Raw genomic sequence first — 17,681 nt, forward strand, 5'->3', positions numbered from 1 at the left:
GGGTATGCATCCTTATGTGTAATGCGATTCAACTGCCTGTAATCAACGCACATCCTCATTGTGCCATCTTTCTTTTTAACAAGGACTAATGGAGCTGCCCAGGGGCTACAACTGTCTCTCACCACCCCAGCCTCCTTCATCTCTCGCAACATGTCCTTGGCACACTGGTAATGAGCTGGGGGTACAGGGTGGTATCTCTCCTTTATGGGCCGGTGATCTCCCGAGGGGATATGATGTTGGATCCCTTTCACCTGTCCAAAATCTAAGGGGTGTTTGCTAAATACCCGCTCGTACTCGTGAACCACCCTGTAGGCCCCCTGTTTCTGATGGGATGGGGTGGAGTCAGTGCCCACATGCAATTCCCGACACCAATCTTTCGAGTGCCCTGCAGAACCGTTGTCCTCCGCCAGGTTAGACGGGGCCAAGGGTCCAGGTGTCTGTATCACACTATTATTGACAGCGAACAGTTTGGCAAGCGTGGCATACTTGGTGAGGTGGACCTCTTCCTCTCCACAATTAAGGACACGTACGGGCACCCTCCCCTGGCGGACGTCGACCACCCCCCTGGCTGTCAGGAGAGTAGGCCTATTGTCTAAATACACGGGTTCTACCAGGGCCTGGTAGTCCTTACCCCTGAGGCCTATGGCTGCCCACACCATATTAACATCTCACTCCTGGGGGGTATCGCGATAGGGTTTGAATCACTCACAGTGACACGACCAATTTCACCACCAGTCAGCTCTACCTGCTGTCTCTGCATCAGAGCTCTGATTTCTTTTTGCAGGGCGCGTTGTTCACTGTAGCCAGCGGTTTCTGCTACCTGTTGTAACAAGACAATAACTTCTGCAAGACAATTTTCTATAACATTGGTACCGATAGTCATCTTAGGATTACATTCACGGCGGTCAATATCAACGATTACAATCCCTTGGGCCTTCAATTCCACCTGCCCCACCTTGATGGTGACCTCTTTATACCCCACTTGTGGCAACGGCTGACCATTACTGGCTATCATGGTGAAATCGTCATCGGGGCCACGAGTAATATCGGTGTCCTCCCAATACCGTTTATAAAGCACGTAAGGCATAGTCGTCACCTGAGAACCGGTGTCCAGCAGAGCGTTCATGGGGAAACCGTCGATCACAACAGGAAGAACTGGCCGCCCTCCAACGTATTTGGCTCTCCAATGCTGCGGGCCTGATCGTCCTACTCCTGGGGATTGGCCCTTTGCCCCAGGGGTTGCTCGTTTAAAGGACAGTACCTTGCCAGGTGGCCCACCTGGTGACAGTGGCGGCAGATGGGTCGTCCGTCCCGATGGAAGCGATCGTCGTCCCGGCCTCTGGTCGGCGGAGTCCTCCTCTGTCGCATCCAGGGAACATCTTCTGGTCTGGAGGCCAGCTGGATCTTCTCCTTGGGGGCCTCCTGTAGGGACTGCACCGTCCGGGCTAGGGCATCAACGCTCTTGGTCAGCTCCTGCATCTGGAGGTGGAGTCCTGCAGGGGAGTCGTCCTCTAGGCTCTGGGCGTCGGCCTCGGCGGCGACTGGGGCATCCGGTGCCACCTCCTGGTGGTATGTGAGAGCGGGATGCCTGGGTGGTATTGCACGGCTGGGCTGTCGCTCCTGCAGCGCCTGGATAGCTTTATCCTTGAATTGCGCAAAAGTCAAGTCTGGATTCTGCATGGCCAAGAAGTGTAATTGGCCCCTTTGGTGGCTGCACAGGAGCCCCTCAATGAACCGCTCTTTCAGGAGTTTATCCTCATCTTGCATGCTGCCGGGGTCACTCTGCTTAATGGCCCGCAGCGCCTCCTGGAGATTAAGGGCATAGTCCCGTAAGCTATCCTGCGGTCTCTGTTTGCATCCATAGAAAGTCAATTTAATTTCTGTAGCAGTACGAGTATCGAAGTTGGCTTTAAGCTTTGCAAAAACCTGCTGTGCCGTTCCCTTATCCGCGGCAGGCCAGGACTTCACTTCTCTCAGAGCCGCCCCGAAGAGTTGGCCGATTATCATATGAACCTTCTGAGGCTCTGTCAGGGGATAGAACTCAAGCAGGCTGCAGATCCCTTCTTCTAAGTCAGTGAACGTATGCGACTCCCCGGAGTATCGTGGGAGCCAGGCCGCTCCGGGCAGGTACGGCATAGAGAAGGGCATTATGGCCTTTGTGGTAGTGGCAGTGTCCGACTGGCTAATGGGGGCAGCGGGTTCTGCGGCAACCGGTGGTGGTATTAGGGCCGCGGCTACGTCCGCTGCGGGGACCGGAGCTGCCCCTGTGTCCACGGCTGCGACCGCCGCCTCCGCTCCTCCAGACTCGGACATGGCTGTCCCTTCAACCTGCTGGAGGTCGGAGTTCCTCTTCCGGAGTTGGCACTTTACCGCGCTTCCTCGTTCCGCGCTTCTCTTGACCGGTTCCCACGAAGCTAAGGCTCCTCCCTCCGTGCGCGGCAATGGCGAATTGTGGCGGGAACTCTTGGAGGCAATTAGCAATTCACAGTCTTTGCAATAAGTCACAGTCCAAGCACAATAAATCACAGTTCCAAGGCACACATGACCTGATTCTTCAGGCTTAAGTAGATCCTGTTCGTGACGCCAAGTTGGAGCGCCCCCACTGCCGCAGGGCCGAGGGGCACCCAGTACCGGGCATCTGTGTCTCAGTTCTGGGGTGGTCACGGTGGCTAGACCCAGTCCGTGACCCTGCTGAGGGGTGTCCAGTGAAGATAGAACGTGATGATGTTGGGGTGTGGGGTGCGATGAATAACGAGGACACAGAGTTGCAGTCTCTTTACCTCTTTACTGAAGGTCTCGAGGTACTCAATCCAGAGCACTGTTAACAGGGCTGTCTGAGACCGGCCGGTCCGAAGGCACATCAGGAGTCCCCTTAACAGGTGGGAATCAGCGTCTACCTTCTAGCGCCTGTGTGTTTTAGTCCTTCCCTGCTGAGCACCCCGGGATAGTCCTCACAACTGATTCTGTCTGTCTCTGATGTTCGTTCTCTCCGTCCCCCAGATGACATGGTTAGGATGCACCCGTATGACGGGGTAGGCCTGGAGTTCTTCCGGGACCCTAGAGTCGCCCCTCTCCCACAGCTGCCTCCTTTGTCTGCTTAGGTGATTTGGGTGAGACAGCCAACCTATAATTGGCTATCCTGCCGTGGTTTGCAGTAATGCTTAGAGTCTCTTACTTGCTCGGCGTTCCAGCCACCAACTGTTTGCGCCTCAGAAGGATGTTGCCTCAATCTTACAGCACGACTCCTTCTGGTCCTATTGCCTCTTTGCTGTATTCCCGTTTTCTCACTTTTTGTCCTTTCTTAGGAATCTGTCAGGAATCCATCCCTGACAGGTCCTCTCTCTAGCTCTTCCCTGTTACTTCTCGCTGTCTTCCTGTCCAACCCCCAGTTTTACCAGTGTGAGGAGTGGCCTACTAGATAGAACCACTCCCCCTGGTGGCCGGAGTGTGAAGTGTAGTGTGTGTGTTACCTGGTCAGGTGAACTCCTTTAGTGCAATCAGACGTAACATCACTCCCCTTAGTGGCAGAGCGACGTTACTGCAGCGACCAGGACTCTGGGGCGCTGCACTTACATTCCAGGGAAGTGGTCAACTCTTAATATCCCAGCCAGCAGCTATCTGTTCACCTCCCTCCTCTCCTGAAAATATGCAGTTATAGTTCACCAGCCTGGTAGCTTCCAGAGCACATCTCCTAATCACAACTCTCTGCTCTGGCTATTGAGATGTGTGCTTGTTCAAAGTTTAGTTATCTGTGTAAATTCAGGGATAAGGCTACGTGCACACGTTGCGGAAAGTATTGCGGATTTTTCCAGACTGATTTTGGTAAAACTGCACTGCGGATTTACCGCGGTTTTCACCTGCGGTTGTTTTACACCTGCGCATTCCTACTATGGAGCAGGTATAAACCGCTGCGGAATCGGCACAAAATTGACAAGCTTCGGAATAAACAACGCAGCGTTTCTGCGAGTTTTTTTCCGCAGCATGTGCACTGCGGATTTTGGTTTCTATAGGTTTACATGGTACTGTAAACGCATGAAAAACAGCTGCGAATCTGCAGCGGCCAATCCACTGTGAATCCGCAGCGTGTGCACATACCCTAACAGTTTAGACTAAGCACACCATTGATGTCTGAAAGTGTTATGAAGAACTTGTGCTGGGCTTTATAGTTCTATTAATAATACATTTGTATTCAAAGCTGTCATTCAGAGGAGAGCCCACCCTACTAGAAACCAGGAAGCAAGAAAACTAAGGTAATTGCATCGCCCTTTAACTGCTGAGGAGACAACTTGAGAATATCCCTTTAATTTCGGAAACAGGAATTCACGCGTTTTGGTAAAATCCATTAACAATTCTGTTACTGTAATATGATGCACATTCTTCAGCCAGAAAACATAGATAAAAAATCTACAGTGTAAAGGTCACATGCAAACACAACACTGCTGAGTTATGGAGCATACCTGACTAAGTAGAGGTTCCTGTGTTATTCCCATCATCAGTGATTGAAACTGATCGATGTTTGACATTTGCCCTTGAATTTGTGCAAATAACACAGGGGGCTGCATGGCTTCTCCAGGAAAGTGACTGAAATGTAATGACAGTATAAAAGATACACCAGCAACTCCAAATAACTTATGAATAAAAGCTTTACTATCTGCATTTACAAAGTTGTATGTATCAGTGCTGCGCGAGAACATGAACATAGTACAAAAGCTCCTAGATGAAATCCTGTTACCAGAACATTCAGGAGTTTCTGCACCATGGAGACTCTGCAGCCTCACATGCAACTCAAGATTAGATTGTGAGCCCCAATAGGAACAGCTGTAGAATTACCGTATTTTTCGGACTACAAGACGCATTTTTTTCCCCCAAAAAAAATTTGGTGGGAAAACAAGGGTGCGCCTTATAGTCAGAATGTACTTACCATTAGTGTGGCAGCAGCAGGAGTCGGGCGATTCTGCGGTGGTCTGAAGTTGCAGGGCGATGATATCCCTCCCATCCCAGGCTGGTGCGGCAGGTTCGGTGGTGTGGTGGCTTTGCCGACATTTTGTGACAGCCCAAAGACCTCGCACTTCTATTGCTGCGATGCTATGGCCTCCGGGAAAATGGCTGCCGAAAACTCTTCTCCTGAGATCTCAATCTGCGCATGCACCGCCTCCGGCGGCCATTTTTCCGGAGGCCACAGCTTTGCAGCAATGGATATGTGGGGGCTCCAGGCTTTCACAAAATATCGGCGGAGTCCCCGTACCACCACCTCACCAATCTGGGATGGGAGTCATATCATCGTTGGACCACCGAACACCCTTTGTGACCTCGCTCCACCAGCGCTGCCAATCTCCACCCTGGTAAGCAAATTAGGAATGCAAGACCAAAAAATATGGTAATGGTGCTATATAAGTGACTAAAATAGTCACACAGAAAACATTTCACAAATCCTTTGAAAAGCCATTTACACTGGCATAAGAAAATATGACTTATTGTGAACAGTTAAGCAAGTTGATCAAAATCTCTCAAAGTTAAAGAGGACACATTTCCTTTGTATTGTAGGCAAAAAAATATATTGTAATTTTTACATTTTAAAATTTCCAAAAAGGAAAATGGGCCTGTGCAAAAGTTTGGGCATGGTTAGTACCTAGTATCACCTTTTTTGAAAGAATCACAGCTTGTAAACTCATTTTGTAGCCAGCCAAGAGTCTTCCAATTCTCGTTTGAGGGATTTTCATCCATTGTTCTAGTTCTGTGAGGAAAGGGCAACTTGGAAACACTCTGCTATTTGCTTATAGCCTTCTCCTGCTTTGTGCGCCTCCATTAGTTTCAGAGGGCTAGGCAGCAGCTTAGAAGAATCCATGGCTGCTGGTTTTTTTGGCACAATGTTAGAGGAGGCTGGGTCTTTATAAAGCTGAGAAAGTTGCATCACCTGGCCTCTCCTAATGATGGTAGTGAACAAACCATAAGTAAGGTCTGAAACTTTGGTCAAAGTTATCTAAGCATACAAACTTCCAAGGGTGAACAAACTTTTGCATCGGCCCATTTACCTTTTTGTAATTTTTAAAATGTAAAAAAGTTACAATATTTTTTTTTGCCTAAAATACAAAGGAAATATGTCATCTTTAGCTCTTTCTGGGATAATTTTATCTTCAACCTGATTAACTATTCTCAGTAACAGTACTTTTGACCAGGGGTGCCCAAACATTTACATGATACTGTACAAGCTTGTCTCCTAACGAAGGGTCAGATCTCTACTTACAAAGGTGGCTGAGGTGGTAAAGCAGATCAACTCTTTACAATAATATAAGGAGCTTAACATTTAACAATTAGGTCCTTCCAGACATACAAACATATCAGCTACATGCAGCCCCTATAGGACCATTATCATATTCAATAGGAACAGTACAGAAGATGCAATGATGCTATGAGGAGCAAGTTACCACCATATCATCTTTGATCTAGATGATATGAAACAACTAACTAAAGACAAAGGACAGAAACACATAGGGGTCTGGTATATGGATTGTGAGTGTTCTGAACAAATCAACCATTATATTGGGCCCAAAAGTAGTCCCAAGGAGCCCATATAGTCTTAAAAAGCTGTATGTTAGCATTTAATGAGGCTGTCGTATATTTAATTCTACGGATATCTGAGATTCTTTGAAATAAATCTTGGTACAAAGGGGACAGTACGCTTCCAATAGCTTTTTCTTGTTTTAATCATACTTTCAATAAAGACTTACATTATTTGTATTTACATTAGTCCTAGCATTTCCTCTTCTTTTTTTTCATCTGTTGTATAATTAGGACATTTACCCCGCTTGGAGTTACAATGCTGTTTATGAAAAATTAACAGAGAATCCTCCCTGCACCAGGCATAATGTAGTATTAATGTTGGGTATCTTCCAGGATTTCAGCCACACAATTAGGGAATCTTACATTAAGGTCACCCACAAATGTTCTCCAATCATTCATATTTGTATTTGTCATGTAGGGGAAAAGTCATTATAGGTAAGGTACACCATTGATGCTGTGAAGGAATTGGGTATGAGTAAACTTTATTTATTTGCCAAAACTGAAGAAGAAAATGCGGCAGCACTCACCAGTACGGTGCAATGACGATCCTTTATTGTACAGACAGGATAAAAAATTACGTCTTCACGGCATCGGGGGTGTATACAAAGGAAGAGGTGAGCAGGGGACGACCCTGCTCACCTCTTCCTTTGTATACACCCCCGATGCCGTGAAGACGTCATTTTTTATCCTGTCTGTACAATAAAGGATCGTCATTGCACCGTACTGGTGAGTGCTGCCGCATTTTCTTCTTCAGTTTTGGCATTTACATTGACTTTGTTCTTTGCGAGCACCTCCAGTTTCCTAGAGGCACATGTTCTTAGAGACACCGTGAGTGGACTTCACGTCCCTCGTTCACGTATAAGCGGCTGTGCGGCTTCATTTTTTCTTGTTATCATAAACTTTATTTATTTATTCTTCCATCCAGTCGTAATGGCTCAAGATTGAGCTGAAGACCATAAAAATAAATAAATAAATAAATAAATGGATTCCAGTTAGAAGCAATTGATAGCTGTAGCCAACGATACATCTCATCACTAACATGTATCTGGTGCAAAAGAAATAAATATGGCAACCAAAGCTAGCGAGACTATGAAAGCTGATCACTGGGAATCCAATCAGGGGGAACCTATATAGTTATTTGGTCATCTGGGAACGCTTTTAACAAAATTGCAATTCCTGAAAACAGAGAACCCAGAGAATATCTTTTTTGTTGACTAAATCCTGTCTCTTGAGCTTTAATATCTCGGTCTTGAGGTTGGGAGCCATCTGTCATTAACTTTATAACGTTCCCATTCTTTACATGTGGATCCCAGACGCCCTCTGTTGGAAGATCCCGGCCATTTTCCCCTGGTTGCACGAGGTAGGAGAAATTTCTGAGCAGGATCTGGTCTATAACTTCACCTGTGGTATAGGAGCGGTGCTGATAGCTCAGAAGAATGGGGCCCAAAAGATCCTGGCTGAGATTCAACATGACGAGGAGGCATGGATGATTGGCTCAATGTTTCACCATCATGCCAGTTAGTTTTTCTACAATTTTCATGATTTTTGTGCTTCCTTCCATCAGGCTTGTGCTTACCTTAAACACTGTGCAACAAATAACTTGCATAATGAATGGAAAGCTGTATGGTCTAATGGCTGCGACGACACTGGCAACTTTATCCTTCACTTCTATAATAACTTCTCCCAACGCTGATCTCTGCCGGTTCAGTCGGTGACCATGCCTGCCGGCAATTCTGCGCAGCTTCCGGTAATTCTGCAGCTTCCGGTGACATCACGTCAACAAAGCAGCTATTCCTCTTCTGTGCTGCTCTGTTGACAGGACGTGACTGCGGACGTCATGCTGATTGACAGTCGGCTCCCCACAGTTAGGCGGGGAATCAGCAAGATGTCGGCAGTGACTCCTTGTCGACAGAGCAGAGCACAAGAGGAATAGCTGCTCTGCTGACATGAGGTCAAATGAAGCAGAAGCAGATGAATCACCGGCAGGAGAGGTCCGTGACCAATCTCAGCCAGCGCCTAGCAGAACATTACCTGCCTGTGAGTTCTTAGGCCAATATGAGAAAATAAAATAGTCCCAGGTAACCCTTTTAAAATTTTATAAAAGTCTCCACATTTTTCCAAAAACAGCACCACTCATGTCCATGGGTTATGTCTCGTATTCTCTCAGCCCTATTCAAGTAGATGCTGCTATACCAGTCACGGCCAATGAACAAGTGTGGCGCTCTTTCTAGAAAAATCCTGTAACTATAGAACTACCATATTAATGGAGGGAGAGCAGTAAGCCCACCATGCAGCACCATACAACCAAGGAAACCAATAATTTCATAATCAGAAGGAAAACAGTTATTTCCTGGACAATGCAAATACATAAAGGGTCTCTCCAAGATTAGATAATCCATAGTGGGAGGTCTCTGGGTTGGGACATCATTGATGCAGCAAGAAATAAAGACAATTGAGGGAATGGATGGAGTCAGGGAACTTTGTCATCTTAAAAATGAATTTTCTTTGCCATTAAAACCCCTTAAATGATCGTTCACTGCATCTCAATGCCAGACGTGGCCCCTGCCATGGTAAAGCAGAACAAATTGGACAAGCTACATAATAATATAGAATATATTGAATGTTGTAATACAATGGTGGCCCGCACATTGCCATCAATGATATTTTACCTTTAGGAAAGATTGTGAAACTGTTCTCTACACTTTTCCCATCAATGAAAATGGAGAAATCCCCAGTGACGGGGTGGAGAGTTCACGGCTGCAAGGTGTGCTTCATGCTGGTCTGTCTGTTATATGTATCCTCTGACTTTATAGACTGGACGCAGCAGTGTATGGAGAATGGATTTATTAACATCATTATGGAGCGTCCCCACGTGTAAGGGCAATGGGGTACTTGGTACCGGGTCCCTGACCCGGTCCGTGGCCCTTCTGAGGGGCGTCCAATTAAAGGTGAAGTTTGTACGGTGTTCGTGACGCCACCTGTGGTATTCGGTCAGGATGACCGACGCTGCTGAGGGGTCCGCTGAGGTGATGTTATAGCAGCTAGATGGTGTACCTTCCCACAGGTGAAGTATGTCCCCAGGGCTTCCCGGTAGAGTAGGTGGTGATGGTAGGTCGCAGTAAATAACGAGGACACAAGGTTGCAGTCTCTTTACCTTTTACTGAAGACTTCAGCGTCCGCAGTCCAGAGCACTGTTCACAGGGCTGACTGAGTCCGGCTGGTCCGCAGGCACATCCAGAGTTCCCTTTGCAGGTGGAAATCAGTAGCCTTCCTACTAGCGCCTGTGTGTTGTAGTACTTCCCTGCTGAGCACCACGGGATAGTCCTCACAACTCTCTTGGATGTATCTGATGTTCTCTCTCCGTCCCCCAGATGGTATGGCTAGGATGACCCGTATGACGGGGTAGGCCTGGAGCTATTTTAGGGGGACCCTAGTGACGCCCCTCTCCCACAATTTGCCTCCGTTGTCTTCATAGGTGTAAAGGTTGGGCAGCCAACTTGGAATTGACTGTCCTGCCGTGTTTCAAAGTAATGCGTAGAGCTTATTACTCCCTCGGTGTTCCGGCCACCGGCTACGCACCTCAGAAGGATGTTGCCGATCTTAAGGCCATGTTCACACTTTGCGGTGTGCTCTGCGGGTTTATCCCGCAGCGGAATTGATAAATCTGCAGGGCAAAACCGCTGCGGTTATCCTTGCAGATTTATCGCGGTTTGTTCCGTGGTTTCCGCTGCGAGATTACTCCTATACTATTGATGCTGCATATGCAGCAATATGCAGCATCAATAGTAATGTTAAAAATAATAAAAATTGGCTATACTCACCCTCTGATGTCCGGATCTCCTCGGCGCTGCACTCGGCGGTCCAGTTCCAAAGATGGTGTGCCGAGAAGGACCTTTGTGACGTCACTGTCATGTGACCGCGGCGTCATCACGGTCATGTGACCTGTTATGACCTGGTGGTTAAGGAGCAACATGGGACGAGCTCTGAGGAGGTGGTATCTGTACTGACCGCAGTTCCTGATCCTAACACCAACACTAGAAGTAGCTGTGGGATGTTCCTGTCACTCCCTAGACACCTCGTCACAGCCTGAGAACTAACTACCCCTAAAGATGGAAACAGAAAGCTATCTTGACGACGGTTAGCAAAACGTTGAGCCTTTTCCTGAGACAACGTCAAATTGTCCACCACATGAGTACAAATCTGCTGTAACCTGTCCACCATAGAATCCACACCAGGACAGTCAGAAGGCTCAACCTGCCCTGAAGAAAAACGAGGATGAAAACCAAAATTTACAAAAAAAAGGCGAAACCAAAGTAGCCGAACTAGTCCGATTATTAAGGGCAAACTCGGCCAACGGCAAGAAGGTCACCCAATCATCCTGATCAGCAGACACAAAGCATCTCAAATAGGTTTCCAAGGTCTGATTGGTTAGCTCAGTTTGGCCATTTGTCTGAGGATGAAATGCTGAAGAAAAAGACAAATCAATGCCCATTCTAGCACAAAAGGACCGCCAAAACCTAGAAACAAACTGGGAACCTCTGTCAGATACAATATTCTCCGGAATGCCATGCAAATGAACCACATTCTGAAAGAACAATGGAACCAAATCAGAGGAGGAAGGCAACTTAGGCAAAGGTACCAAATGGACCATCTTAGAAAACTGGTCACAAACCACCCAGATAACAGACATCTTCTGGGAAACAGGAAGATCCGAAATAAAATCCATGGAAATATGTGTCCAGGGCCTCTCAGGGACCGGCAAAGGCAAAAGCAACCCACTAGCACGGGAACAGCAAGGCTTGGCCCGGGCACAAGTCCCACAGGACTGCACAAAAGAACGCACATCCCGCGACAAGGAAGGCCACCAAAAGGACCTAGCAACCAAATCTCTGGTACCAAAAATCCCAGGATGACCGGCCAACACCGAACAATGAACCTCAGAAATTACCTTACTAGTCCATCTATCAGGAACAAACAGTTTCCCCACTGGACAGCGGTCAGGTTTATCAGCCTGAAACTCCCAAAGCACCCGCCGTAAATCAGGAGAGATGGCAGAAAGAATCACTCCCTCCTTGAGAATACCAACCGGCTCAAGGACTCCTGGAGAATCAGGCAAAAAACTCCTAGAGAGGGCATCAGCCTTCACATTCTTAGATCCCGGAAGATACGAGACCACAAAATCAAAACGGGAGAAAAACAGGGACCATCGCTTGTCTAGGATTCAACCGCTTGGCAGACTCGAGGTAAATCAGATTCTTATGATCGGTCAAGACCACAATGCGATGCTTGGCTCCCTCAAGCCAATGTCGCCACTCCTCGAATGCCCACTTCATAGCCAACAACTCCCGATTGCCGACATCATAATTACGCTCCGCATGCAAAAACTTTCTGGAGAAGAAGGCACACGGTTTCATCAAAGAACCATCAGATCTTCTCTGAGACAAAACGGCCCCTGCCCCAATCTCAGAAGCGTCAACCTCAACCTGAAAAGGAAGAGAAACATCCGGCTGACGCAACACAGGGGCAGAAGTAAATTGACGTTTAAGCTCCTGAAAGGCTTCAACAGCCGCAGAGGACCAATTCATCACATCAGCGCCTTTCTTCGTCAAATCGGTCAGGGGCTTAACCACACTAGAAAAGTTAGCAATGAAACGGCGATAAAAATTAGCAAAGCCCCAAAATTTCTGAAGGCTCTTCACAGATGTGGGTTGAATCCAATCATGAATGGCCTGGACCTTAACAGGATCCATTTCTATAGCCGAGGGAGAAAAAATGAAACCCAAAAAAGAAACCTTCTGAACTCCAAAAAGGCACTTAGACCCCTTCACAAACAAAGCATTCGCACGAAGGATCTGAAATACCATCCTGACCTGTTTCACATGAGACTCCCAATCATCAGAAAAAATCAAAATATCATCCAAATATACAATCATGAATTTATCAAGATAATTCCGGAAGATATCATGCATAAAGGACTGAAACACAGATGGAGCATTAGAGAGCCCGAATGGCATCACAAGGTATTCAAAATGGCCTTCGGGCGTATTAAATGCTGTTTTCCATTCGTCACCCTGTTTAATACGAACAAGATTATACGCCCCTCGAAGGTCAATCTTAGTAAACCAACTAGCCCCCTTAATCCGAGCAAACAAATCAGAAAGCAAAGGCAAAGGGTATTGGAATTTGACCGTGATCTTATTGAGAAGACGATAATCAATACAGGGTCTCAAGGAGCCATCCTTCTTGGCAACAAAAAAGAATCCCGCTCCCAATGGTGACGAAGACGGGCGAATATGCCCCTTCTCCAAAGACTCCTTAACATAACTCCGCATGGCGGCATGCTCTGGCACAGACAGATTGAAAAGTCGTCCCTTAGGGAACTTACAGCCAGGAATCAAGTTAATAGCACAATCGCAGTCCCTATGAGGAGGAAGGGAACTGGGCTTGGGCTCATCAAATACATCCTGGAAATCCGACAAAAACTCAGGAACTTCAGAAGAGGGGGAAGAGGAAATTGACATTAAAATAACATCACTATGTATCCCTTGTGTCATGGTTCCCAATGGCAAGGGAACGTAAGAAACATATAAATAACGAACGAGCTCTCGGGTGATGGAAACTCGAGTTGACCGTGAGCTAAATCTACCACACAACTAATAGTAGCCAGGGAGCATACCTACGGCTTCCTATATGCCACGCGCCAGCCGGAGGACTAACTACGTCTGGTAGAGGAAGAAACAGACCTGACTTACCTCTAGGGAAATCCCCCAAAAGATGATAGCAGCCCCCCACATGTAATAACGGTGAATTAAGAGGAAAAGACATACACAGTATGAAAGTAGAAATAGCAAAGAGAGGTCCACTTACTAGATAGCAGAAGGATACAAAAGAGGACTTCACGGTCAACTGAAAACCCTTTCAAAAACCATCCTGAAATTACTTTAAGACTCCTGTGTCAACTCATGACACAGGAGTGGCAATTTCAGCCCGCAAGAGCTTCCAGCTACAGAGAAATGCAAAAACTGCAAACTGGACAAAAGATACAAAACAAAAGGACAAAGTCCACTTAGCTGATCAGCAGACTAGTAGCAGGAACATGCAACCGAAGGCTCTGGTTACAATGATGACCGGCAAGGAAATGACTGGAGAGCAAGGCTAAATAGGAAACTCCCAAACGCTGATGGAAGCAGGTGAACAGAAGCAGCAAAGTGCAAACAAGTCACCAGTACCACCAGCAACCACCAGGGGAGCCCAAAAAGCGGATACACAACAGTACCCTCCCCTTAAGGAGGGGGCACCGAACCCTCACAAGAACCGCCAGGGCGATCTGGATGAGCCCTATGAAAGGCACGAACCAAATCCGAGGCATGAACATCAGAGGCAGTTACCCAAGAATTATCTTCCTGACCATAGCCCTTCCATTTAACCAGATATTTAAGTCTCTGTCTGGAAATACGGGAGTCCAAGATCTTTTCTACCACGTACTCCAATTCACCCTCCACCAGCACAGGAGCAGGAGGTTCAGTAGAAGGAACCACCGGTACCTCATATCTCCGCAACAACGACCGATGGAACACATTATGGATAGCGAAAGATGCCGGGAGGTCCAAACGAAAGGAAACAGGGTTAAGAATCTCCAAAATCCTATAAGGACCGATGAACCGAGGCTTAAATTTAGGAGAAGAAACCCTCATAGGGACAAAACGGGAAGACAACCACACCAAGTCCCCAACACGAAGGTGGGGGCCAACACGACGACGGCGGTTAGCAAACTGCTGAGTCCTCTCCTGGGACAATTCCAAATTATCCACCACTTGTCCCCAAATCTGATGCAACCGATCCACTACCGCATCCACTCCAGGACAATCCGAAGATTCAACCTGACCAGATGAAAAACGCGGATGAAACCCTGAATTGCAAAAGAAAGGAGAAACCAAAGTGGCAGAACTAGCCCGATTATTAAGAGCAAACTCCGCCAACGGCAGAAAGGCAACCCAATCATCCTGATCCGCAGACACAAAACACCTCAAATAAGTCTCCAAAGTTTGATTAGTTCGCTCCGTCTGGCCATTGGTCTGAGGATGGAATGCAGACGAAAAAGACAAATCAATGCCCAACCTGGCACAGACTGCCCGCCAAAATCTAGACACGAACTGGGTACCCCTGTCAGAAACGATGTTTTCCGGAATACCATGCAAGCGAACCACATTTTGAAAAAACAGAGGGACCAACTCAGATGAGGAAGGCAACTTAGGCAATGGCACCAAATGAACCATTTTAGAAAAACGGTCACACACCACCCAGATGACAGACATCTTCTGAGAAACAGGGAGGTCCGAGATAAAGTCCATAGAGATGTGCGTCCAAGGCCTCTTCGGAATAGGCAAGGGCAACAACAACCCACTAGCCCTAGAACAACAAGGCTTGGCCCGAGCACACACATCACAAGACTGCACAAAAACACGCACATCTCGAGACAAGGAAGGCCACCAGAAGGATCTAGCCACCAAATCTCTGGTGCCAAAAATTCCCGGATGACCTGCCAGAGTAGAAGAATGAATTTCCGAAATGACTCTAGTGGTCCACTCGTCAGGAACAAACAGTCTACCAGACGGACAACGATCAGGTCTATCCGCCTGAAATTCTTGCAAAGCACGTCGCAAATCTGGAGAGACAGCAGACAAAACCACTCCATCCTTAAGGACACCAGCAGGTTCAGAATTCCCAGGAGAGTCAGGCTCAAAACTCCTAGAAAGAACATCTGCCTTCACATTCCTAGAACCCGGTAAGTACGAGACCACAAAATTAAACCGGGAAAAGAACAACGACCAACGTGCCTGTCTAGGATTCAGGCGCCTGGCAGACTCCAAATAAATTAAATTCTTGTGATCAGTCAAAACTACCACCTGATGTCTGGCACCCTCAAGCCAATGACGCCACTCCTCAAATGCCCACTTCATGGCCAAAAGCTCCCGATTACCAACATCATAGTTTCGCTCGGCGGCCGAAAATTTTCGCGAAAAGAACGCACAAGGTCTCATCACCGAGCAGTCGGAACTTTTCTGCGAGAAAACCGCCCCCGCTCCGATCTCGGAAGCATCGACCTCAACCTGAAAGGGAAGAGAAACATCAGGCTGGCGCAACACAGGGGCAGACAAAAAGCGGCGCTTAAGCTCCCGAAAGGCCTCCACGGCAGCAGGGGACCAATTGGCAACATCAGCACCCTTTTTAGTCAAATCCGTCAGAGGTTTAGCAACGCCAGAAAAACCAGCTATAAATCGACAATAAAAATTAGCAAAGCCCAAGAATTTCTGGAGACTCTTCAGAGAAGTAGGCTGCGTCCAGTCGTAAATAGCCCGAACCTTGACAGGGTCCATCTCAATAGAAGAAGGGGAAAAAATGTACCCCAAAAAGGAAATTTTTTGAACCCCAAAAACACACTTTGAACCCTTTACACACAAAGAATTCTCCCGCAAAACCTGAAAAACCCTCCTGACCTGCTGAACATAAGACTCCCAGTCATCAGAAAAAATCAAAATATCATCCAAGTAAACAATCATAAATTTATCCAAATATTCACGGAAAATATCATGCATTAAGGACTGAAAGACCGAAGGTGCATTAGAAAGGCCGAAAGGCATTACCAAATACTCAAAATGGCCCTCAGGCGTATTAAATGCGGTTTTCCACTCATCCCCCTGCTTAATTCGCACCAAATTATACGCCCCACGAAGATCAATCTTAGAGAACCACTTAGCCCCCCTTATGCGAGCAAACAAATCAGTCAGCAAAGGCAACGGATACTGATATTTGACTGTAATTTTATTCAGGAGTCGATAATCAATACAAGGCCTCAGAGAGCCATCCTTTTTAGAGACAAAGAAAAAACCGGCTCCTAAAGGTGATGAAGAAGGACGAATATGTCCCTTTTCCAGGGACTCCTTAATATACTCGCGCATAGCAGCATGTTCAGGTACAGATAGGTTAAACAAACGACCCTTTGGAAATTTACTGCCAGGAATCAGATCTATGGCGCAATCACAATCCCTGTGATGAGGGAGTGAACCAATCTTAGGCTCATCAAAAATATCACGATAATCAGACAAAAATGCCGGAATCTCAGATGGAATAGATGACGAAATGGACACCATAGGAGTGTCCCCATGAGCCCCCCGACATCCCCAGCTTAACACAGACATAGCCTTCCAGTCAAGGACTGGGTTATGAGACTGTAACCATGGTAATCCAAGCACCAAAATATCATGTAAATTGTACAACACAAGGAAGCGAATCACCTCCTGATGGTCTGGAGTCATACGCATAGTCACTTGCGTCCAGAACTGTGGTTTATTACAAGCCAAAGGTGTAGAATCAATACCCTTCAGAGGTATAGGGACTTCCAGAGGCTCTAAATCAAACCCACAGCGCCTGGCAAAGGACCAGTCCATAAGACTCAGAGCGGCGCCAGAGTCCACATACTCAGATTAAATATAGATTGTATAAACAGATCTTAATCCTTCATTATCTTTCTTTTCACCCTTATTTTGCATCTTTTTCACTCCCCTGCCACCGATAGAGACATTCAGGGCAGAGAGGGAGAGCCGCCGACGAGTGGGGGCGCCAGTGCGCAGGATACAGGGTGCCAACCTCCGCTGTCAGGCAGGGTGAGACAGGTTGTGTATAGGGTAAGGCACTTTTCCCTGGGTACTGGGTAGTTAGAGGGCCTGATGCAATTGCAGAAATCTGATGGGTCAGAAAGGCCCCAGTTTTCTGTGGCTAAGTGCTTATTACTCTGGGTCAAAGTTAGAGCCACTAGATTGCCATTAGTGAGGTTTTTTTGATGTCAAGAAGACCTAATGCCTTTTAATACCAAGCAAACCCATTTCTACTTTACTGTATATGATGGCAGCTCCCCTGGACCGATCATCCTCCAGGAGATGGTGGTGGATGATTCAGAGGTCCCTGCATGTGCACCAATGGAAGCAGCTGAACAGAGAGCAGTGGCCAAGGCCATACACCTGGTAGCCACCGGAAGCGTCACCCTAGGAACGGGCGGCTTTGTCGTATGGAAATGTGGGAACTGAAGGCACAATTACACTGAGGTGCTACTCCCTGGCTGA

Source organism: Ranitomeya variabilis, chromosome 3, assembly GCF_051348905.1.
Source record: "Ranitomeya variabilis isolate aRanVar5 chromosome 3, aRanVar5.hap1, whole genome shotgun sequence".
Taxonomy (NCBI): domain Eukaryota; kingdom Metazoa; phylum Chordata; class Amphibia; order Anura; family Dendrobatidae; genus Ranitomeya; species Ranitomeya variabilis.